The sequence below is a fragment of the Schistocerca piceifrons genome, chromosome 4, assembly GCF_021461385.2.
Source record: "Schistocerca piceifrons isolate TAMUIC-IGC-003096 chromosome 4, iqSchPice1.1, whole genome shotgun sequence".
Lineage (NCBI taxonomy): Eukaryota > Metazoa > Arthropoda > Insecta > Orthoptera > Acrididae > Schistocerca > Schistocerca piceifrons.
The window spans coordinates 774,008,120-774,033,570 of record NC_060141.1 but is presented as its reverse complement, the minus strand read 5'-3'; positions in this window follow the sequence as shown (position 1 = coordinate 774,033,570).

Genomic DNA, 25,451 nt, shown 5'->3' with positions numbered 1-25,451 from the left:
ATGGACCTAAAAGTCCAGCGATATTCAGCTGATTTCTCTAACATTTTTGGAAACTTCTTTCTGTGCCTTCACAATTTACCTTTACATCACAGCATAGTGTTTTACATAAATGGTTCAAATGGCTCTGAGCACTATGGGACTTAACAGCTATGGTCATCAGTCCCCTAGGAATTAGAACTACTTAAACCTAACTAACCTAAGGACATCACACAACACCCAGTCATCACGAGGCAGATAAAATCCCTGACCCCGCCGGGAATCGAATCCGGGAACCCGGGCGTGGGAAGCGAGAACGCTACCGCACGACCACGAGCTGCGGACCATAGTGCTTTCCATCTGAAGTATTCTTTAGGTTACAAAGCAACTGCCAACATGCACTGGATTAGTGCACTTCTCAGGATGTCATAAAACAGTCATGTAGCTCGATAAAATTCTGTTCCATATCGTATAGGACAAAGACAGGCAACTCACATCATGCACACCCAGGCCGGATGACGTATGCTGGGTTGCCTATTTTCAGGAGCACGAAATGCTTTCTGCGCCAGTTTCATTTGGCCCATACGGCACTTACCTTTCCGATACAGAAGTTTTGGTCTTCCTGTTTCCACTATTTATTATTCTCCGTCTACCCTCAATTATAGAAGATTGCAGTGTAATGATGTCGGTATTGCAGTGTTTGGACAGTTAGTTACCACTGCATAAATTAAGAAAGCTCTGAGTTGAGGCAAAAGTCAGTACTTACAAACATTATGAAATTAATCCGAACATAAAAGATAGAATACGGCTGAAGAAATAGATAGCATTCCATCAGAATTTCTAAAATCATTGGATGAAGTGGAAACAAAACTACTATTTACTTTCGTGTGTAGAAAGAGTCAGTCTGGCGAAATGCCATCTGACTTTCGGAGAAACATCACACACACAATTTCGATGATTGAAACATACGACAAATGCGATAATTATCGCACAATAAGCTTATGCATCGATGTTGTTCAGGAGAATAATATACTGAACAACGTAAAAGAATGAGGATCTGTTAGATGACGATCAGTTTGCCTTTAGGAAAGGTAAACGCACATAAGAGGCTGTTCTGAGATTGCGTTTGATAATGAAAGCTAGGCTAAAAAAATCCAGACACATTCTTTGGATTTGTCGATCTGGAAAAAATATTCAGCAGTGTCAAATGACGGTAGATGTTCGAAATTTTGAGAATAACAGGAGTAAGTCGTAGGGGAAGATGGTTGATATACCATGTGTGTAAGAATGAAGAGGGAACAGTAATAGTGGAGTTCAAGAAGGAAGTGCTCGGATTGAAAGGGTGTGAGGCAGGGATGAAGCTTCGTTCCTACTGTTCAAGCCATACATCGAAGAAGCAATATCGGAAATAAAAGAATGATTCAAGAGTGGGATTATAATTCAAGGGGAAAAGATATAAGTGAAAAAGTTCGCTGATGCAATTGCCATTCTCAGTGAATGTGAAGAATAACAGTATCTTCTGAAAGGAATAAGCAATCTCGCGATTACAGAACATGGAATGAGAGTAAATCGAAGCAAGACGAAAGTAATAAGCAGCAGCAGAAATGAGAACAGACAGAAACTTAACATCAGGACTGGTAATCGCGAAGTAGATGAAGTTAAGGAATTCTGCTACGTAGGCAGCAAATTACCCCATGACGCATGGAGCAAGGACGACGTAAGAAGCAGACTAGCGCTAGCAAAAAGGGCTTTCCTAGCCAATAAAAGTGTACTAGCATTAAACACAGGACTTAATACGAGGAAGAAGCTTCTGAAAATGTACGTTTGCTGCACAGCACTCTGTGGGAGTGAAACGTGGACTGCGGGAAAACTACAAAAGGAGAAGAAGCATCTGAGATGGACTGCTGCAGAAGAAAGTGAAAATTAGATGGAAAGGAGAGAAATATATGGAAAACAATAACAAGAAGAAGGCATAGAATTGCAAGATTTCAGGTAAGAAAGTCCATGTAGAGGGAGCTGTAGTGCGAAGAAACTGTAGAAGGAGGTAGAGACTGAAATATATCCAGCACATAATTGAGGACGTAGGTTGCAATTGCTACTCTCAGATGAAGAGGTGGGTACAGGGCAGGAATTCGTAACGGTAGAATCGCGATTAACGGGCCAGTATGTACTGCACACCAGTAATTGGTACCTAGGTAGCTGTCTGTGTGTTGGCTGTGCATGAGAGTCTTTTTGTTTGAGAGACTTTCCATCCATTCTGCATACCAACAGCTATATAAGCCCTGGAAATGTCACTGCAGTATCCAGAGACGAGGCATTAAAGTCGTAATGACTAACTACAGAAACTTCCGTAACAACGCACAAGACTTTGAAGAGCTCCTAAGATACAGCTCTATAATACTTGGTACAGAGAGCTGCTTCAACATGAAATTGATGGCAGTGATATTTTTGGAGAATATTTAAGTATATATTGAAGGATGGGTCAACGGGAAATGGAAGTGGCGTGTTTGTCGCAGTAAGAGTCTCAAATCCACTGAAACAGCATGTGAGATGGTTTTGGCAAGATTCAGTAAAAAGAGTAGGAATAACGTATTAGGTCTACAACTATTCTTCCGCCAATTTTTCTTGAAAGTCGAAGCTTTATTTTAAAGAACATACAAAGAATTACTATTCAGATTACTGAACGTCGTTGGCCACTACTTTCGGGCAGCAAACAATTCTCGAGGTGGAGTAACTGGGCGTTTCTTGAACAGATCCATGAATCGGTCAGATTTTGAACTTGTTCATATGACCGGACGCACTGATGAGCTAGGCCAATGCCATTCATAGAAACAGGTGGTAGTCAGATGCAGCAATCGCTTGAGAATACGCTTCCAAGTACTTTTAACTCGTTTTGTGACGTGGGATCGAGCACTGTCATGCTGAAAAATCACCTTCTCAAATTTGTCGCAGTACTGTGGCCGTTTGTCTTTTACTGCTTTGCCCAAAAGTGACAATTGCTTTCGATAATGATCTCCTTACAATGCTCCATTGCACGCAGGAAGGTACGACATTTGGAATAAGTTGACATATATGCAAGTGGCTCGAAGACTTCATAAATAATAGAACCCAGTAAGTTGTCCTCTACGGTGAATGTTCATGAGAGACAAGGGTATCGTCAGGAGTGACACAACGAAGAGTGATAGGATCGCTGTTGTTCTCTATAAACATACATGATTTGACGAATAGAGTGGGCAGCGATCTACGATTATTTTGCTGATGATGCTATGGTGTACGGTAAGGTGTCGAAGTTGAGTTACTGTAGGAAGATAAAAGTAGACTTAGTCTGTGTTTCTAGTTTGTGTGATGTATGGCGGCTAGCTCTAAATGTGGAAACATGTAATTTAATGCTGATGAGTACGAGGAAACAACTTGTGATGAGTATTAGAGTATTAATAGTGCCCATCTTGACTTAGTCAAGTCGCTTAAATATCCTAGCGTAACTTTGCAAAAAGACATGAAATGGAACGAGCACTGAGAACTGTGGTACGGAAAACGAATGGTCGACTTCGATTTACTGGGAGAAGTTTAGGAAATAATGGCTTACCTGTAAAGGAGGGTGCATATGGGACGCTGGTGTGACCTATTCTTGAGTACTGCTCAAGTTTTGGGATACGTACCACGGCGGATTGAAGGAAGACATCGAAACATTTCAGAGGCGGGCTGCTAGATTTGTTACAGGTAGGTTCTAACAACATGTATGTGTTACGTAGATGATTTGAGAACTGAATGGGAATGCCTAGAGGGAAGGCGACGTTCTTTTCGAAAAACACTGTTGAGAAAATTTAAAGAACCGGCATTTGAAGGTGACTGCCGAACGATTCTACTGCCGCCAACGCACACTACGCGTAAGGAAGATAAGGTTCGAGAAACTAGGGCTCATATGGAGTCATTTAGACAGTCGTTCTAGCCTCTGTCTGTTTTCGAGTGGAACAGGAAAGAAAATGACAAGCAGTGATACAGGGTACACTCCGCCACGCACCGTCTGATGGCCTGCGGAGTATCCACGTAGATATGCTGAGGTCTGAGAACCGACGTGAACTGCAAACCTCTCCACGGCTCGAAGGTAACAGTGTGGTGCGGGTCTCCGAAACAGGGATTATTGGTCCTCACTTTTCTGAGGAGGGACATCAGCTCGTGACATCGAAATACTGAACATCTTCCACGTCCAGAACTGTGAAGGTGAACATAACAGGACAACCATTTTGTATCCCGCCTGGGAGGCGGCGCGTGGGTAGGAACGGGAAAAAGGAAAATTACGTCGGTACTGTCAATACAGCTAAAGCATCTATACTAGTGGATAAACATATGCTAACATATTAGATAACTTGCAAGGTGGTACGAAGTTGAAGAGAAGTGTCCTGGCTGTCTGCACCTGATGAAATGGGCAGAAGCAGTTGCGGAGGTCGTAGACCTCTACAGCACCGGCTGGAGGGCGCTGTCGTCGGTGTCTCTTTTAGTGCCAACTTGAGAAACTATCCCGTGTCATCGTTACCATCGATACCAACAAACCAAATGATGGAGCCACACCACGTATGGTGACATCAAGCAGGAAAGAGGTTCCATAATAGTTTCCTGGAATGTTATTTCATGATTCTGCAATGTTTGTTGTCCCACACACTCTGCCATTCTGTCGATTCGTGATCTCTTTTTCTGGAGATACCTGATATCAAGAGTACACGTGAACAAATCACACCGAATCTGTTACTTGAAAATTTCCATACCTCAAGAAATTGAAGCTGTATCGCATCCTATTTTGGCGTTGTTTGTACAGAGCTTTGCGTAGAGGCTGCAGATTTGCGTCCCACCAGAATGACGTCATCTTACAGGCATTATAATTCCGAACCTAGGATTGAGAAGAGGCAAGCCATTTGGCAAATCTCTTTTCGTAAATCATTAAGCCTTCTTAATTATTCAGTTGCATGATGAGATCAGAAGGTAGCAATTTACATGAGGATAGGTATGAAATTAGCTATTAGATAGATTTTTTTTTTTTTTTTGCATTACAGTGGTTGATCGAGCCAATTTTCTCTTTTCTGTTAGCAGTCCAAATAATTTGGCGCTGTTAACTTTTCCTTCTCAATTCGGAAGTGAGCTATGAGCTTCGTGGGTACTCTGGATGGGCTACCGATATGGCGCAGGTCGGCGTGGCAGGAGTAGGTCCTTTATGTCCTTCAGGACAAGTCCCTGGGCAGCAGGCCATGACTGCGGCCAGGCCAGGCACCGTGCATTGTGACTCAGGGCCACGAAACAGCCTTCGCTATAGGGAAATAAACAGCGATTCATCTGAAGTTAGGCGCCCGTAGTGTGTCTAACTCGCGCCTGTGATAAGATCTAGCAATTGTGAGTGTTCTGCTGAAAACGGCCAACACATAGTAAGAGTTAGGGAAGTGCTGGGAGTGTGAAGAACTAGCCTCTCACTAGCGCTGTTATAAAATGTCAATATACTGATATTTTTCCTAATAATATCGGTATACAGGGTGTTACAAAAAGGTACGGCCAAACTTTCAGGAAGCGTTCCTCACACACAAAGAAAGAAAATATGTTATGTGGGCATGTGTCCGGAAACGTTTACTTTCCATGTCAGAGCTCATTTTACTACTTCTCTTCAAATCACATTAATCATGGAATGGAAACACACAGCAACAGTACGTACCAGCGTGACTTCAAACACTTTGTTACAGCAAATGTTCAAAATGTCCTCCGTTAGCGAGGATACATGCATCCACCCTCCGTCGCATGGGATCCCTGATGCGCTGATGCAGCCCTGGAGAATGGCGTATTGTATCACAGCCGTCCGCAATACGAGCACGAAGAGTCTCTACATTTGGTACCGGGGTTGCGTAGACAAGAGGTTTCAAATGCCCCCGTAAATGAAAGTCAAGAGGGTTGAGGTCAGGAGAGCGTGGAGGCCATCGAATTGGTCCGCCTCTACCAATCCATCGGTCACCGAATCTGATGTTGAGAAGCATACGAACACTTCGACTGAAATGTGCAGGAGCTCCATCGTGCATGATCCACGTGGTGTGTCGTACTTGTAAAGGCACATGTTCTAGCAGCACAGGTAGAGTATCCCGTATGAAATCATGATAAAGTGCTCCATTGAGCGTAGGTGGAAGAAACTAAAATGAGCTCTAACATAGACATTAGGCGTTTCCGGACACATGTCCACATAACTTCTTTTCTTTATTTGTGTGTGAGGAATGTTTCCTGAAAGTCTGGCTGTACCTTTTTGTAACACCCTGTATATCGGAGATATTTCTCCCCAGATATATCGATATCGAAGCGGCTATACAGAATGCCGGTCTTTTTATTTTATTTTATATTTTTGAGCAAGTTTAGATAATCATTTGGAATTATTCTTTTGAAAATGTAGTAGAACGTCATTCTACTTTCACTGTGTGAAGGAGTCCTACTACTTTTTGAGCTTTTTGACTTATTGAGTATTTCGTTTTGACTGTGTGAAACAAGTATTGGTGGCACAAAGAAGAAGTCTGATTGCATTGGGAGGGGGGGGGGGGGGATGTGAATGGAATAACAAAATTTTCCATGTGAAGAAATGGCATACCTAATACATCCGCCGTCCGCGGATAGGAAAATCTCAGAGTGTGAGTTATAGCGTTTTTATTTAAACTAAAGTCTTTCTTCAAGATTTTAAAAACTATATTCGTGAGGTAGGACTGATCCTCCAAGCCTACCAATATCTACATCAGAGATTCTTCCAAACATAAACTGTCTGTAGTAACCATACAACTTCACCAAACCAAGCCCCGGGCGTCTCGTGAAGAGCGGCGCGGAGTCCACGTTGCCGTCACCTGAGTCCGAGGACGAGTAGAGGTCCTGCGAGGATGGCTCCGGTACGCTGGCGGCGGTGGACGATGACGCGGCGGCTACGATGACACCAGTGGGCTCGCTCGGCGTGAACTGCCTCTCCAGGCTCCTGCGCCAGCCTAAGTACTGATTAGCGCATGGATATGGCTGGCTCTATTTGCAGTCACGTGTCGAGCGGAAGGAAAGAAGCCCGCGGCTGTAGCGACCTGTTGCGGCGCCGTGGACGCCTCCTGGTGGTCTCTGGGAGGCGTCTATGTTTCCGGGACGACCGGCCAGGCTGACCCCTACTCGGTCCGGGGCCCGCTGTACCGGCCTGCTTCGCGGGAAGCGAGAGTTGCAGGCGCTGAGTCTGGACACAGTAATACCAGTTGTGGGAAAAATAATTTTTAATGTGCTATTTCTTCTCATCTGCGTTCTCGAAAAATACTTGCTGAAAATAATGAACAAAAGTCTAAATGACACGATTGGTCTTTACGGTTCGCGGAGACGTCTGATCGGAAACCCTGACGTAATCGGCGCTCGGCGCAACCAACAGAAACTGCATCGTTTAACTTCACGACGCAATTTTGACATTACAGCTGCCAGGTCGCTGGTGTTTGCAGAAACGAAAAAACAGGTTAGTTGACTTGAAGTGTTCCAGAAAAATCTAATATGTAACGAAACCGAACGACGGACCCATAGAACAGCTTTTATTGTGCCACTTACATGCAGCTATGATAGTTAGCAAAGCGATTATCGCTAACCATTGTTTTCCCTATAATTCTTGCTCTAAGGGGGATAAGCAGGCTTATAGCTTGTTGATGTTGGAACGGTGCTGCCATTAGCTCCATTTAAGCCCTTTGGGGCTAGTTTCTCGATAAATTTTAGTTAACAGCACTATACTGAAAGCGATTACAAGCAGCTGTCTCGATTAATACCTTCGACCTTCTGAGCGTGGAAATGCGTAAAGCGCTTTATTTTTTTTTTTTTTTTGTGCGCGTCACACTTTCTTCTCGTATTCACCTTTCCTCGTGTGTGAACGAGGCGAAGGATAGTGTTTTGGGAAATTTTATTATTCTTTTCTAACCACGGATGTAGTTTAAGGCGATGGAAGAGGTTGGCGGATCTTTGGTCAGGTAGAGTACAGAGAGGGTGGTTGTCGATTTCGTGATTGTGTCTTGTCACAGAGGGTGACATGGGAGGTAGCCAATGGGAGGCTTCCTTCCACCCTCATTTGAACAGCTGGACGTTGGGGGCAGACTCACGCCATGTGAACAGTTCTAGCCGGGGGGGCCTAAGCGCCAATGGATGCGCTGCAGCGTGGTGAGAAAATTGTTACAGAATGTACCTTTTGGTACTAAATTCCAGTCAGAACGCATGTTTCAACTCGGTTTTTGCGGGAGGAACGATGGGAGAGTTTTAATTTTTTATTATTTCAGAGTAATTCGACTTATAGGTAGTGGTGCGTGAGTAACAAATATGGACACTTTACATCAGCGTGACACCACCAAACTGAGTGTATGCCTTAAGCGTTAACTTTCATTTGGTAGAATTGTTGGAGTTTCCATTTTCAGGTATCAGTGGCGAAATTTGTGTGCAAACTAACTTAATTTTCTTTGTGTTAGGGACTTAGAAAGAATTCGCGCCAAAGCCTTGCTGGGTCGGCAGCTTAAGAATTTCACGATGAAATGCACTTTCTCTGCTCTAGTTTAGTGGAGGAATGATTCTAATTGTGTTGTGTACTATTCTGTACTATCCTTTTATGGTTGTACCTTCTTTTAATTGTGATTGTGACGAGGCTGTATGGGCAGTCCACGTGGTCGCTGCTGGGTCCCTAGTACAATAGGTCAGCCCTTGAGAGTTTTGCGCCACGTGGTTGGTACCGATAGCGTTTCAGTATACTTTCTTTATTCGTGTTTGGTCTTTCATCTTAAATAAGTATTTCAATAGAACTTGTGGGTTTTGTTTAGCATGGACGGTTTTAAACAAAGAAAATCACAGAAATTACACAGGAAAGTAGTGCAGAAAATTGTCACACTAGAAGCGGGCGTTTCGCTTGGACGGATACAGTTTGTTTCTCCGACAACGTGGGCCATGGTGTGGCGTAACTATGCCCCGGGTCCCGTGGAGCACGTTTGAGCTGTTTACCTCTTTCGGGAGCCAACACCTTGAGCCGTCTTGTTCTTGGACCGGACTCGTTCAGGCAGGATGTCGAGAAGTTTATCTAGTGTCGTGGCATCGTAGCCGCTCTCTTTCTTCTCCTGTAGTACAAAGTGAGCTTGCGAGTCGTTGGACTAGCGAACCGAATTTGTTCCCTGTGATAATGGTATTGCTCGTCGGCAATTGCAGTAATGCATTTTCATCTGGATTGTACTATGGTAGTGAGGTGCTAAAGGCTCGATAGGAACTGAACAGGTGTTGATTGTAGAATAGCTAGAACGGACGTGTTCTTACTATCTCAGTGCTTATTAAGAAAATGGTTAACTGATCAGAAACGTTTGCTGGAAAGAAAACCATAGGTACAAGGAAGGCAACTGCGAAGAATCTATGGATAACACGTGAAATACTTCAGGTGGTAGACGAAGGAAAGAAATACAAAAGATGAGAATTCAGGAATACATAAATACAATACATTAAAGAACGATATAAATAGGAAGTGCAGGGAAGATAAACCAAATGGCTGTATAAAAACGTAAAGAAATAAAAAAAGAAAACTTATGTCGGAAGGACTAACTCAGCATCTAGAAAAATCAAAAGAAACTTAGGAGAAATATACGGTAATATTAAGAGTGCAAAATGAATTTCAATGTTAAATGCAGGGCAGAGAGCGGATAGGTGGATAGACTATATTGAGGGTCTCTACCAGGGGGGAATACTTGCCAGATGTGATAGAAAAAGAAACGGGAGTGGATTTAGAAGAGGTAGGGGATCCAGTATTAGAAACAGAAGAGCTTTGAAAGACTTAACCATCACACAAGCCGGAAAGGGTAAAGAACATGCCATTGGAATTTTTGAACTCATTGGGGGGAAGTGGAAAAGAAATGACTATTCACGTTGGTGTGTAGAATGTGTCAAATTGGCGATATACCATCTGATTTTGAAAGAAACTTGATCCACACAACTCCAAAAGCAGAAACAGCCAACAAGTGCGAGAAATATCGAGCAATCAGCTTAACTGTTGACCAGAATAAGATACAGAAGAATGGAAAAGAAAATTGAGGATGTGTGAGATGACGACGAGTTTTGCTTTAGAAAAGGGCCAGTTCTGGCGTTGCTGTTGATAAATGATGGAAGACTGAAGAAAAACCAAGACACGTTCACCGGATTTGTCGACCTGGAAAAAGCATTCGACCACATCAAATGGTGCAAGATATCAGAAATTCTGAGAAAAATAGGGGTGAGCTATAGGGGAGGACGAGTAGTGTAAAATATGTATAAGAATCTAGAGGGAACGATAAAACTGGAAGATCAAGAACGAAGGGTGTAAGGCAAGGGTGTAGTTTTTTGCTCTTGCTGTTCGATATATACATCGAAGAACCAATGTGGGAATTAAAAGAAATCTTCAAAAATTGATTGACATTGAGGACGAAAGAATATCAGTGAAATGGTTCACTGACGCCATTGCTATCCTCAGTGAAAGACAAGAAGAGAAACAGGATCTGCTAAATGGAGTGGTCTAATGAATACAGAATATGGATTGAGAATAAACTGAAGAAAGGTAAAATTAAATAAAATTAGTATAAATGAGAACAGTGAGCAACTTAAGATCACGATTAATGATCACAAAGCACGTGAAGTTAAGAAAATCTGCTACCTGGGCAGCAAAATAATCCATGATGGACGGAGCAAGGAGGCCATAAATAGCAGGTGGCCGGGGTGGCCGAGCTGTTCTAGGCGCTACAGTCTGGAACCGCGCGACCGCTACGGTCGCAGGTTCGAATCCTGCCTCGGGCATCGATGTGTGTGATGTCCTTAGGTTAGTTAGGTTTAAGTAGTTCTAAGTTCTAGGGGACTGATGACCTCAGAGGTTAAGTCCCATAGTGCTCAGAGCCAGCCATAAATAGCAGACTAGGACTGGCAAAAACAATATTCCTGGCCAAGATAAGTCTGCTAGTATCAAACATAGGTCTTAATTTGAGGAAGAAATTTCTGAGAAAGTAGGTTAGGACCGTAACATTATATGGTTCCATAGTTAGACATGATCTCTGGGAAAATCGGAACAAAATAGAACGAAAGGACTTGTGATGTGGTGCGACAGGGAATTGTTGACAATAAGGTCGACTCATAAGGTAAATAATGAGATGGTTCAGCACAGAATTGGAGAGGGAAGTAATATATAGATAACACTGAAAGCTGTAGAAGGTAAAAGCTGTAGAGGAAAACAGAGATTTGTAGTAATTCAGGACGAAGGTTGCAATTGCTACTCAAAGTTTAAAAGGTTGGCACAGTAGACGAATTCCCGGAGGGCCGCATCAATTCTGTCAGAAAATTCACTGATACGAAAAAATCAAAATGAAAAAGAAGTTTGGCACAGGAGATAGCTGCTGAATGGTCTGTGTACTGAACACAGTACTGTGATGTAGAACAGACTGCCTCATCTAATGGTTCTTCCACAGGAGAGAAAAGGTACACAAACTTACGTTTCCTTTTCTAATCCTTATGCAGGAATAGGGCTCTCAATTAACGTTTATTTCCTACTGTACATTGACCTAGGAAATCAAATTGCTGTCTCTCTGGAAACACCGTGTTCCCAGTGTAGACACAGTGATTCATCGTGTTTTGGTGTGATACAGTCTAGTGCTCCGGTGCGCCGGCCTCGCCGTTCTCCCGTTATTGGGTCAGGCCCAGGCACCTGCCCTCCTGCCCTCCGCCGTAATACGATTATCTCCCGCCGGCCACTGGCCGCAGTCAGCTGGTGGGGGTCAGCTCACAGCCTCCGTAGCGCTCCACCGCCGACCACCGGTTGTCAGCTGTGCCGTGCTCACCATAGACTGTGTGTGCTTCTACTACCTTCGTTCTCCGATCTCGCGTTGTTGCTGCACCACGCCCGTCGTCGTGATCTGCACAATGATTAACACTTTCGTTACGCTACAGCAGATTAAAGCTACTAAAAATTACATACATGACTACCTTACTCTACTTTTTCAACGGTACTTTAACATGTATTGCATTTAAACTTTGGTTCAATTTAGCCTTTGGATAAGGCCGACATACACCGCTGGGGGAAAAAAATAGTACCCCTGGAAAGACGACTTCGATTTTGATCCGATGACGGCAGATGCAACCTGGACAATAGGAGATGTACTAATAATAGATTCAGAGTCTTCCGCCAAAAGATAGAGTAGTGGCACAGCTACCAGAGGGCCATCTGTGTGTACCCTTTGATCCGTGAATTTATTTTCAAAACTTTTTCTTAAGAATTTACTTTACTTACTAGCGATTCATCAAGAACATTAGCACATTTAATAACACTATGTGAGCGAGGAAGTAGTTTCCAGTGGGTAACTGATGAAAACAAATCAAATTTGTTTCAACAAATGAAAATTAAATTCCTTAAAGCCCCTTTTTTTAGAAACAGATTTAAAATTATAATCAGAAAGCACCCTCTAAATATCAAGTTACAATTTATTCAGAGGCAAAAAGAACAAATTTTTTGACTGTATGAAATTTCGGGCTGAGAACCTTGCTGCCAACTTCATACACGGCCGTAGTCACGACTGCTAACAACAACCTATGAAAGACTACAGTGGTGCAAATCTACAACACACCAGATTATTTTAAACGAAGAGTTTTAACAACTCACACAAGCACATAAACTATGCACCCCGTAGGAGCGAAGGAAATGGTACAAAACACTAACATTAAAAGATTGACATGCCGTCGAAAGTGCAACGTGATTTAAAAAACTCTTACGGTGGAGGGGTTGCAACTTTATATACTAAAATGACCATTTAAATAAAAACACATGAAAGGCAATCTAACATAAAATATACACGGTTGGCCAAACACGCTCTACATTACACATATACCGCCTCGAGATGATCGGCAAGATAAAAACCTATTTCTGGAATTCAGTCGTTACACTTCAAGCAATAAACTCGTTAATACCGAATCCGAGAAACATGACAGAGGCAGCTATTAACGTATGGCAGATTGACAGGGAGATTACCGAACAACCCGAATCGCAGGGTGCTCTAACACGCCCCTAATCCACAAGGGAAAAACGGACCACCCAATTCATAAATAACCACCTCCCCGCGGGTGTGTAAACTGGGAAGAATGGTGGGACGACACCAAACCAAAGCGGCTGGTGACCTCACCAAGAAAACGAATTTAACAAGTAAATGAAATAACATATCTCCAATCACTTAACCTCTAATGAACTGCAATTTCTGGCGAAGACCTGGCGCAGCATCCCCAACGTTATCCCGAACAGTCCGCTGCCAGCCGCTTCAACGGACGCAGGAAGGTGCGCCGATCTCCCGTCTCACGGCGTCGCAGCTCGCACCGGCCAGACCGATGTCGTGGGTTGACTCCTGTTGCTCTCGTGTCGGCCGCGAAGCCACTACCCCTTGCTATACGGCGCGGCCCACTGGACTCACGTGGAGACCTCACATGCGTCGACGCTCAAGGCGGACAAGTCATCTTGTGTCTCAGTGCGCGACCGACCAACCTATCGATCCTATCGCCAATGACCGTTGCCCGAGCAACTCGAGGATACTGGCGGCCTAACGCGCAAACGCAGATGCAGGGACATCACAGATAATACCCACTATAGTGGGTAGTTGTGCCCGACCGGGCGACCACTAGCTCATTTAGCCGGCTTTAAGGTTTGATCCAAACGACAGACATAGTAGCACTCCGAACTACAGACAGACACTAACGGCCGCAGAAATGCGAACGAGAGACAGACCAGCAACTGGTGACGAGTGACTAACCCAGACTCACTCCGACTGACCAACTGGCCGACTGCTGAGCTTATAGCGCACTTTAAATGCACGTGAACAGGCAACCTTTCCCCTTTTCCACCAGAGGGAGACACCAAAGCCGCGATTGCCACAGCGGCGCCACCGCCAGAAACGGAGGGCGACTGCTTCACACAACGCGCTGCGGCGCGATCTTTTTTTTTCCACGGCTCACCCCTCAATAACGAATTCTCACAGCCAACGTAATAAGCACACGTATGAAGCAAACAGTCAACCAAGTCAAGGAGACGCACTCGTGCTTACTATAAACAGCTGAGAGACCTTGAAAGGGGTCAAATTGTAGCATTCCGAGTGGCGGGATGGTCCTCTCGGACTAATGCCACAAAAGTTGGAGGTGCTGCGTCATTTGTACAATGATGTTTTGCGTCAGTGGTCACGTGAACAATCTCACACCCGCAGACGAGGTTCTGGACGTTCGTGAAGCACAGACGCCCGCCAGGACCGTCGTATTGTAATGCGAGCAGTGGCAGATCGTACACCTACAACAGCTCAGATAAGAGGGGTTGTGATCCCAGATGTGTCAACAAGAACCTATCATTAGCAGTGGTACTATAGGCACGCACACGGACTGGCGCACTGTGGTCTTCAGCGATGAAAGAAGATTCTGTCTGCATCCACTGATGATCGTTTTCATGTACGACAACCACTTGGTGAGTACTGTCTCGTAGAGTTCATTCGTCCAAGAAACACTGGCCGCAGCCCACGGCCTTACGGTCTGGAGTGCGATAGGCTACTACTCTGGTTCATCTTTGGTGTTTCTGGAGGGTACACTAACCAGCGCTCGGTAAGTGCATGATACTGTTATTGTTTTGCGACAGGAGGGTAATATGTTGTTCCAGTAGGACACTGCTCGCCGGCACGCTGCCTTTGAAACTCACAGGGCTCTGCAGGACTTACGGAAAATTCCCTGGCTATCACGATCTGGACTTGTCTGCAATCGAGCGAGTGTGGGATATGTTGGGACGAGACGTGAATCGTCCGACTCGTCAACCAACATCTCTTACAGAACCACGTGTCTAGTGTTTATACTATGGTGGGTATTTCTGTGATGTCCCTATGCCAATATGTCTTACAAAATTTTTTTTTTAATTTTTTTTATCTTAATGTAACATATTGGTGGCCGTTAGACCAAGGTTTTATTTCCAATATTCGTTCATACGTGTAAAATTTTATTTATCTGTGTCTTCAGATCTACGTTAGGATGTATAAGCGTGACGTAATTCTATTCAAGCCGGCCGGGGAGGCCGAGCGCTTCTAGGCGCTACAGTCTGGCACCGCGCGGCCGCTACGGTCGCAGGTTCGAATCCTGCCTCGGGCATGGTTGTGTGTGATGTCCTTAGGTTAGTTAGGTTCAAGTAGTTCTACGTTCTAGGGGACTGGTTGTGGTGTCACCGCCAGACACCACACTTGCTAGGTGGTAGCCTTTAAATCGGCCGCGGTCCGTTAGTATACGTCGGACGCGCGTGTCGCCACTATCAGTTATTGCAGACCGAGCGCCGCCACACGGCAGGTCTAGTCTAGAGACATTCCCTAGCACTCGCCCCAGTTGTACAGCCGACTTTGCTAGCGATGGTTTACTGACTACATACGCTCTGATTTGCCGAGACGACAGTTTAGCATAGCCTTCAGCTACATTTGCTACGACCTAGCAAGGCGCCATATTCAGTTACTATTCTGAACAGATAATATTGTGAATCATGTACCGTCAAGAGCGACGTTCATCATTAATGGATTAAAGTTAAGTATCAAATTAATTACGTCCTGTTTCTGAATTCCAATTCCTTGTCATGTTCCCGACCTCACGTCAGTATAGTTCTTCCCCCCTCACGCCAGCCTGCGTGAGCTAAAACGCGTACCATTTCGGCCTCCATTCATAACACGGTGTTGGCTCTTCTGGCAACACCACATTTATCTCTAATGTAATCATTTCATGTACTCCATAGGCACTGTTGCAACAATAACTGCTGAGTGAATTAGAAACCTCGAGATGGGTGTACTAAATTTTTTTGCGGCAATGTGAATGTTCTACATATTATTTTATTTTATTTTTTGCTGCAAAGAATGTTGTACGTAATTATGATACAGTGACATCACATATTCACATTCTCCATTCGTTGGCCTTTGTTACATCTTAATTTTACAGTAGCGTTTCACAAATTAGTTATATATATGTAATATCAGTACTCAATTTATCGTAGATATGCTACATTAACTGCATGTAATTATTTTTAATTATTACGTTTTTCTTGTGGTGTAAATTATATGTTAATTTCCATAGGTTAGAATTCATTGGAAAGTGGGGATGAATTCGAGAATGTGGACCTATCTTACTTCTTCTAAATTTTTGCTATTTTGTGTCTGCTGCATAAAACATGCTTCCAGGTACTACTTCAGCCTGCGGAAGTCATTGATTTACCACATTCCTAATTTACGTATGTACATTGTCATTTGTGTTTGATGCGATTAACTTGTCTCATACACATGGGCACATGCACCATCTACATTTGTTTCTTGACTTGTTTCGATGTATCCCTCATTTGAATATATGTATTTGTGGCATGTGTTTACTTGTTCAACTGATATCAATTTTTCATGGATTAACTTTTCAATCGCGTTTTTCAACGTAGCTGCACATTATGTCTGATACTTTCATAACATCTGTCATTATCTTGGTAATTTCAATTTTTGGTATCCTTGGAAGGCACTGAGTTATCAAACATAATTTCTTAGTCGATATTTATTTTTTTGCAATAAAAAAATGGTTCAAATGTCTCTGAGCACTATGGGACTTAAATTCTGAGGTCATAGTCCCCTAGAACTTAGAACTACTTAAACCTTACTAACCTAAGGACATCACACAAATCCATGCCCGAGGCAGGATATTCTTTTGCATGTATTCCACAATATCTGTGGACACATACACCATTTACATTTGTTTGTTGCCTTGTCTAATTCGATGTGTTGTGGTCATTTGAATATATCGTGTTGTCTCGTAAGTTCATTCGCTTTTCGTTACAGTGCAATCACAAAGAAAACTTGGGAACGCAACCCCTGCAGCTCAGCTCCGACAGGGTTGTTACCGTCCTGTCTGCTTACACATTTCAGACACAAGGTCGTGCACAATATATATTGTGAACAAACTGTTTATTTCCTGCAGAATATACTATTACTGCCGACAATATATTACCATTTCTCTGGAAGCTTATAAATGCCTTTTTTGCAAAATGTTGGGGGTTTGCAGGTTGACAAACTCTTCGAGGTTCAGTGTTCAGTCCTCCATGGGCTGCTGGGAACGGAACAGGTGAAAGTCGGAAGCGGAAATGTATATCGAATACGATGGTTGGGGCAAGACATCCTTACTCAAAAGAATGCAGCTTCTGACGGGTCGCCATAGAGGTATGCGGTCTGGCGTTGTCATGGTGGAAGATGACATCGTGCCCCAAAATCCGGTCGTTTCTCATCAGTGGTTGCGTTGAGACAATCCAACTGCGAACATATTCCTCAGATGTGATAGATTCGTACAAAGTTCGTAATACAGGACGACTTTGGAATCCCACCAGATGCGTAGCAGAACCTTTCCCGGATGCAGCCGTGGTTTAGGAACCGATATTGGTGGCTACCCTGTCTTGTGCCACGATTTACTTTCCCAGGTGGTGTTGTACACGATTCACTTTTCATCTCCAGTTACCAGCCTTTCCAGAAAAGAAGCATTCTGACTGCGTCTCACTTGGGTGTCACAGATGGACAGGCGTTGAATCAAATTCGCTTCACCCAGTTAATGAGGAACCCATACACCGCGAGTATTTCCTGGCTACAGTAGCACGAGCGACATTGACTACCGACGCCAACACCTGTGTTGTCATTTGCACATTGTTGACTATAATGTAATTAAGCTGTTCCACATCTCTAACCATTGAACGAACGTCCACGTCGATATTTGATTGTTAGGGCAAAATTCCCACCTCGAAATCGAGTAAACCGCTTCTGACACGCACGAGCCGTCAGCGCAGTGTCCCCGAATACAGCACAAATCTTCTGCCGGTATTGTGAGGCAGTTTTCCTATTAAGATAGTAAAACAGCACAAGATGTCGCTAATGTTGCTTCTTACTTTCCACAGCTTGTAAACACACGTTCACGCTGCTACATCCAACACCACGCACGATTACACACACTCTCACATCTATTGACGCGCCAGGTTGTCAACCTCAACGTTGCAGGGTCGGATAGGTAAGCATGTTACTCTGAAAAGGCACGTTGGGTGCAAGGTTTGCAGGTGCTAGGATGGAAGGCGCGAGCAAAACGAACGAACATACGAGACAACCCAGCATGCAAATATGGAATTTATTCATTTATTCAGTGCATGTACATTTTTTTTTTGTTGGTTAACTTTTCGCTTTCCTTTTTTTAAATTATGATGGTGATTCCATTCTAGAGATAAGAATTTCTAGACCATAGAATGTGTACTGAGCGTGCTCGCTTGAATCCTGAGGTGATATCTATGTTTGCGGTTCTAAAGTAAGCGACATGTACGTATCGTAAGTAAATTTTTGTCATTCGTTTGAGTCAAGGATTTCATGGAAACTACACTTTTCAGTAAAGGTGGAGTACAATCAAAAATTTAAAGTAATTTCAACTCTTGCCATTTATAAATAAAATACGAGGGTAAGTCAATTATTATCCGCAATTTAGTTATATTTTTGTTTATTTTGGTACTACTGTCGTTTTACGTTGTTGACGCGTGCATTGTTGTTATATGTTTGCAGTTTCCAAGCTGCTAGGTTAGTTGTTATCGCTGCTGTGCTGTTAATCATGGCTGCTCCGCTGTCTGTTTGCATCACAGAAGAGAAACGTTCAGTGACCCAGGGGCCAAAATTCATCGAAGACTTTCGGTACAGTACGGGAACAGTGTTTTTCCACAGCGGAGTGTCCACTAATGGGTTGAAAAATTCCAAATGGTCGCATAAGTGTTACACACGATGAAGGAGCCGGACGACCGTTTACCGCCACAAATGAAGAAACCATTAAGCGTTCACGTTAAACGATCCTCTTAGACAGACGATTATCTATTGACGAAGTGGCACATCGGCTGTAGATTAGTCACGGTTCTGCCTACAAAATCATCCACAACAGACTTGGGTTTCATAAAGTTTGTGCACGATGGGTCCCAAAACAACTCACACGGTTGCATAAACAAACGCGCTTGGACATTTGCAAAAAACATTTGGATCGCTATGGTAACGAAGGGGACAACTTCGTAGACAGGATCGTAACTGGTGACGAAACATGGATCCATCATTACGAGCCGGAGAGTAAACGGCAGAGTATGAAATGGAAACATCCAAATTCGCCGTGCAAGAACGAGTTCAAGACTCAAACGTCCGCAGGAAACTTGATACTTACAGCGTTGTGGGACTCCCCAATGTCCAGTACTGGAACATTATGGGGAAAGTGTCACAACAATGAACAGTGTATGTTACAGTGAAATGATTACTGACAGGCTAAAGCCTGAAATTCGAAGCAAATGCCGATTACTGCTGCCAAATGTATTGTGTTGTTGCCCAACACTGCCCGTTCGCATACTGCTACACACACTGCTGAAACGCTCCAGAAACTCAAATTTGAAGTACTGGATTGTGCTCCATGTAGTTCCGATCTTGCCCCTTCTGATTATCACTTGTTTGGTCCACTCAAACAGGCATCAAGAGACCGTCGATTTGCCTCGGACGAAGCAGTGAAAGAAGCGGTGCATTCCTGGTTCACAGCTCAGCCGAGAACCTTCTTTTATAGGGCATCAGGAACCTTGTGCAACGATGGATCAAGTGCGTTAAAACGCAGGGAGATTATGTCGGAAAATTATGTTCTTGTAAATTTCCTATTTGATTACAATAATATTTTATACCTAATTTGCGGATAATAATTGACTTACCCCCGTAGTTTGATAAGATGGGAATTTCACTTAGCATATTTGCTAACTTGTTAACAACACTGTCTGCAGTAGTAGTACCAAAGTGACCTTCAGCCGCGTGCTGTCCGAAGTTGCGGTAGACGTGACGTGGACTCCGTGAGAATGACTGTGTGTTGTGCGAGAATTATAGTCTTATATCTTTCTGCCAGATACCTTCCTTGCCCTACCTTCTTTGCAATTCTGTACCTTCTGTGAAACACGCCGAGACTTGTCACGACCAGCAACGACCAACAAAGTAAGAAACTTTGTTGTTGTAGATGCCCACCCCATCGCTCTTTAGTGGCACATGCCCAACAAAAAAAATGTTGATGGTATCGGGATGTAATTAAAGCCATCTTGGCCTGTCTCTTTTCATAATTACTCACTGTTCATAATCATTCAGTTTTGCGGAATACATGAGGGCGGATATGAGTTTAATCGTTAGAGAGATTTATTTGCTGGCAGCTTTGTTCTACTATCGGCGGCGTGACAATCGTAGTCTTGGGAACAGCGCCGGTGGTAAGCACCACATGCACCGTCGGTAGTATAGGGCCTAATAGGACGGAAGTTTCCAGCCTTGGCATCAATTTTACAGGGGACTCAGCAGCAGCATCGCCGCTGCAGAAGACGATGGGCAGGCCGATCGCCATAATATCGAGTGACATTGATTTTAGGATTCGGCAATAAAGCCGAGGGGGTACACCAACGTTCGATTCTTTTGTGCTCCTAGGTAGCGATAGTTATCTTCCTTTCATTATGTGCCACTGCAATGGTCATGACTGCATTCAGCTGATATCATGCTGTTCTTACTGACAAACAATTTCCCTTCGTAGGCAGGCGACGTCCTACAATGCTACACCACTGTGAGTTAAATGAGTGCCTTTTTTGTCATTCTGGACTGAACTTGTAATGCAAAGATGGTGACGAAACATATTATCCAATAGAAAGCCTGTATTTGTTCTCAGTAGGGTAAGGCTTTCATCCAGTCGCTTGTTTACCAGTCTACTGTGGCGGTAGAAGATAGCAAAAGGAACGCCGAAGTTTTAAATTTACAATTTAAGAAATAGATCACACAGGAGAATCGTACGAACGTATCGACGTTTGACTATCGCACAGAGACCCGCGTGGAGGCTATAGTAATACGAATCCCTGGCGTAGAGACGCAACTGAGAGTGTTGCCCGCATCTCGTGGTCGTGCGGTAGCGTTCTCGCTTCCCACGCCCGGGTTCCCGAGTTCGATTCCCGGCGGGGTCGGGGATTTTCTCTGCCTCGTGATGGCTGGGTGTTGTGTGCTGTCCTTAGGTTAGTTAGGTTTAAGTAGTTCTAAGTTCTAGGGGACTGATGACCATAGATGTTAAGTCCCATAGTGCTCAGAGCCATTTGAACCATTTTCTGAGAGTGTTAAGGACAAATAAGTGTTCAGTTCCGGGGGGAATACAGTTCGGTTTTGCATAGAGTACTCTACCGATGTGGCCCCTTACTTGGCTTCCATTTACCGCGAATCTCTCACCAAACGCAAAGTCCTAAACAACTGGAAAAAAGTGCAGATGATTATTGCATGTAAAAAGGATAAAAGAAAAGACACTCAAAATTAGATAGCGATACTCATATCATCAGTTTGCTGCAGTCACATTATAAGTAACTTAGTTGAGACGGAATATCTTCCGCGCACATATCTGCAAGGCTTTAGAAAGCATACTTCGTGCGAAACTCAGGTAGTCCTTTTCCCACATGATATCCTGCGAATCGAACAACAGACAGAGTTCGTATTTCTAGATTTCGTAAAATCATTTGACACGGTTCCCCACTGCAGGCTGTTGACGAAGATACGAGCATACAGAGCAGGTTACCACTCATGGAAGTGTCTCGAAGTAACAGATCCCAGTACTGTGTCCTCGACGGTCAGCGTTCGACAGAGACAAGGGTACTGTCAGAAGTGTCCCAGGAAGTCTGTTGGGACCTCTATTATTCTCTGTAAACATAAATGATTTGGCGGACAGGGTGGGCAGCAATATGTTTGCTGACGACGCTGTATTGCACGGGGAGGCGTTGTCGTTGAGTGACTGTAAGAATATACAAGATGAAGTAGACAAAATTTCTAGCTGATGTGGTAAGTGATAGCAAGGTCTAAATTTAAGAAAAGAAAAAGTGAGTTAATACAGATGAGTGAGTCCGGCCGCTGTGGCCAAGCGGTTCTAGGCGCTTCAGTGCGGAAACGCACTGCTGCTATGGTCGCAGGTTCGAATCATGCCTCGAGCATGGATGTCTGTGATGTCATTAGGTTAGTTAGGTTTAAGTATTTCTAGGTGGAGGGGACTGATGGCTTCAGATGTTTAGTCCTATAGTGCTTAGAGCCATTTGAACACTTCTGTATTAATATCTAAGCTTGACATGGTAAGGCGATACGAAATGAAACGAGCGTTTAAGGACCATGGTATGGAAGGTGAATAGTCGAGTCCGGTTTAATGGCAAAATTTTTTGAAAGTACCGTTCATCTATAAAGGAAATCACATATATGACACTACTGCGATCCATATTGAGAACTGCTGGAGTGTTTAGGGTAAGCACTAGGTCGAGATTTATTACTCTTAGGTTCGAACAACAAGCAAGTATTAGGTAAATGATTCGGGACTCAAATAGGAATCCCTGGAGGGAATATGAAGCTCTTTTCGAGGGAACACTACCGAGAAAATTTAGAGAACCAGCATTTGAAGCTGACTGCAGAACGAGTATTTTGCCGCCAACGTAGAAGGACCATGAAGATGAGAGATACGGCTCGTACGCAGGCATATAGACAGTCGTTTTTCTCTCGTTCCATTTGCGAGCGGAACAGGAAAGGAAATGATTAGTAGTGGTATTGGGTATGCTCCTCCATGCATCGTAAAGTGGCTTGCAAAGTATGTATGTAGATGTAGATCAGCGATTATCTATGTTTCTGGCCATTAGAATTACGACACCATAGAGGAGGCATGCAAGAAACTCAGGGCCTGTTCTAGGGTCAGACAGCACGATCGTAAAATTTAGGGGCGCCATTTTGGTTATAAGTGTGAGAAAAATACTGATACGTTAAAGAATCAATAACAGAGAAATGCGAACATAAAATGCAAGCTGTAATCATGCGAGTAGTTTCCGTCGCTCGGTTATCAAGACTTCCATTATTACGATGACGTCTCTCGCTGCGCGGTCTGTTGCTGCGCGATCGAAAGCGTCCGTTTGATGTTCGCCGCTCCCTGCGGTGGCTCAGAGACACGAGTGTTGCCTCAGAGTGACCTAGCGTTAGGTCGCTGTGTGACCTGCCGACGGTACGGAATCGTCAATGTCCGGATCCTTCTCGCACATGTCTGGCATTTTAAAGACAAGTGCAATCATAAATCGATTATTTTGGATCAGCAATTACACGACACCTCGCCAGAAGAATGAAAAGGAGCTCCTCATGCAGAGCACTAGATGTACCCATGAAAGATCGAGAAGAACAATATAAAATACATGTTTTTAAATTTTACAATGAGTCAAGCACTAAATGCACGCCAGATCTGAACACCGCAGTAATCATTTTTACTATTTTCAGTTCTTATATTTATTGCTGTGTGAGCTACTGTGGGAGCCAGAACTGATATAGAATGAAGGAGAGAAGTTGCAACGGCTGGTGGAAGAAATCCAAAATTACCTGTACATTACTTTATTTCTAAAAAGGAGAGAAACATAGCTTCTCATTGTCGGGTGGCTTGATGTGCTTCCTGTGACACCTACATGCAATTGCTTTTACACACTATTACTACTATCCTGTATAAGAACGCAGGCTAAGTACCGTCTTCCTCTTTGCCGCCCGGAGTGACCGAGCGGTTCTAGGCACTACAGTCTAGAACCGCGTGGCCGCAACGGTCGCAGTTTCGACTCCTGCCTCGGACATGGATGTGTGTGATGTCCTTAGGTTTAAGTAGATCTAAGTTCTTGGGGACTGATGACCTCAGATGTTAAGGCCCATAGTGCACAGAGCCATTTGAACCCTCTTTCAGTACTGATGCTCTCGGACTATGAGACCGAATTGGGTCCGACCAGCGATGGGCAGCTGGTTAGATCATCGTTGACAGTAGGGGCTCAACTCTGTGTCTTGGAGGTGTGGCGCTGACCGCTCTTTCCACTGGCGCGCGGATCGCCACCTTCTTGATGCCGTTCGCGGCGCTGCTACGGCCGGTGTGCAGTCGATTGCTTTATGGCCACATGCGTGATATTAATACTACGTCTAAAGAAATGCTGCTAAAACTCTAAAAATTTAGAATGTATTTTAACTGATGGTGTTTCTGTCCACATAAATGGGGTAGAATTAACAGAGAAAATACGGTAGTATCTGTGCGCTTGGGTAAAAAAGAAAGGCTAAGCGATGTACTGAGCCTAGTCACAAAGTAAAATTTTGTCACAATTCTTACTGTTATTCTAAGAATATTGCTAACGATATCAAAAACTGCAGCAAATGGCGAAAGGAGTTAAAATTAGTTAAGAACATTTTTCTTTTGGCTGCTTTACGAGGTAGTATTAATGGTTTGGCCACTTTGGCAGCTGAGCTTGAGGCTTCTGATCAAGTAAATGAAAGAGATGTAACAAAAATGTTTGCAGAACTGAAAATAAGAAAAAACAGTTTCTTGTCATTCTAGCAGAGTTAGCCTTACCCTGTCTTATTTTCCAAATAACGGCACTTACATTAAAAAAAATATGTAGTTAACAGTTTCTGGCTCCGCTACAGTAGGCCATGAAGAAACTCCAAATACGGAAGAACTGTACTACATTCTTCGACATGTAAAAGAATCAGAACATCAGCGCACAGAGAGAGGTAGGCAAGAGTATAGCCATCTGCATCAAGCATAAAAGGGAAGATTACGTGGTGCATCCGTAATGGAGAATTCGAATTTGAGAGCTGCATGTTGGCAAGAAAATGGTATTATGTTTCGTGTAAGAAAAAAGAGACCCTGTGTCGGAATTCGACAGCGGTAGAGCTGCGACCTTAGTTTCGCGGTATTACCACTCTCGTTGGTCGGCTTCCCACGACCATCAAGAAAATTTGAATCAATATGATCTGGAGAGTCAATTTTATTGCTACAGGGTCACTTTTATTGCTACACTGGATACCAGCTGACCCAAACGTCTAGTATCACAGAGGACAGAGGCGGTGTTCTCTCCGCCGTGCGTAATGGTACAGCCACGGCAAGCGCCCTGAGTCTCTTGTTTGCCGCAAAAGGAGTATCCGCTTGTTCAGCGCGGCGACATCTACAACATGGACTGTCAGCCCGTCGACGACAGTGAAACTGCGACTTCCATCGAGCTGCCGACGATCGTTGGCCCGACGACAATAACAAGCACAGAAGCCATACTGCACACCGTCTTTCAGTACGAGTCCACGTTCGGCGTGCAGCATTAGGTGGACTTATCCGTAAGGTTTCGAGGAATTAGGATTTTGACAGATCGCGTGTACTGCCCCACCATCTGGTGTAATGGAATGGGGTGGTACTGAGCAAGCACGATAACCTGTAGTTTGCATTGCTGGTATTTTAGACAGCAGACTCTACATTTCGATAGTTGTATGGCTGCTGGATGTGACCTCTTTTTGTGGTCTGCAGGACGTAATGTTTCAATACGATAACGCAAGCCTGCATGTTGGCCGTGTAGCCGGTACCAACCACATATAACGGAGCATTTACGC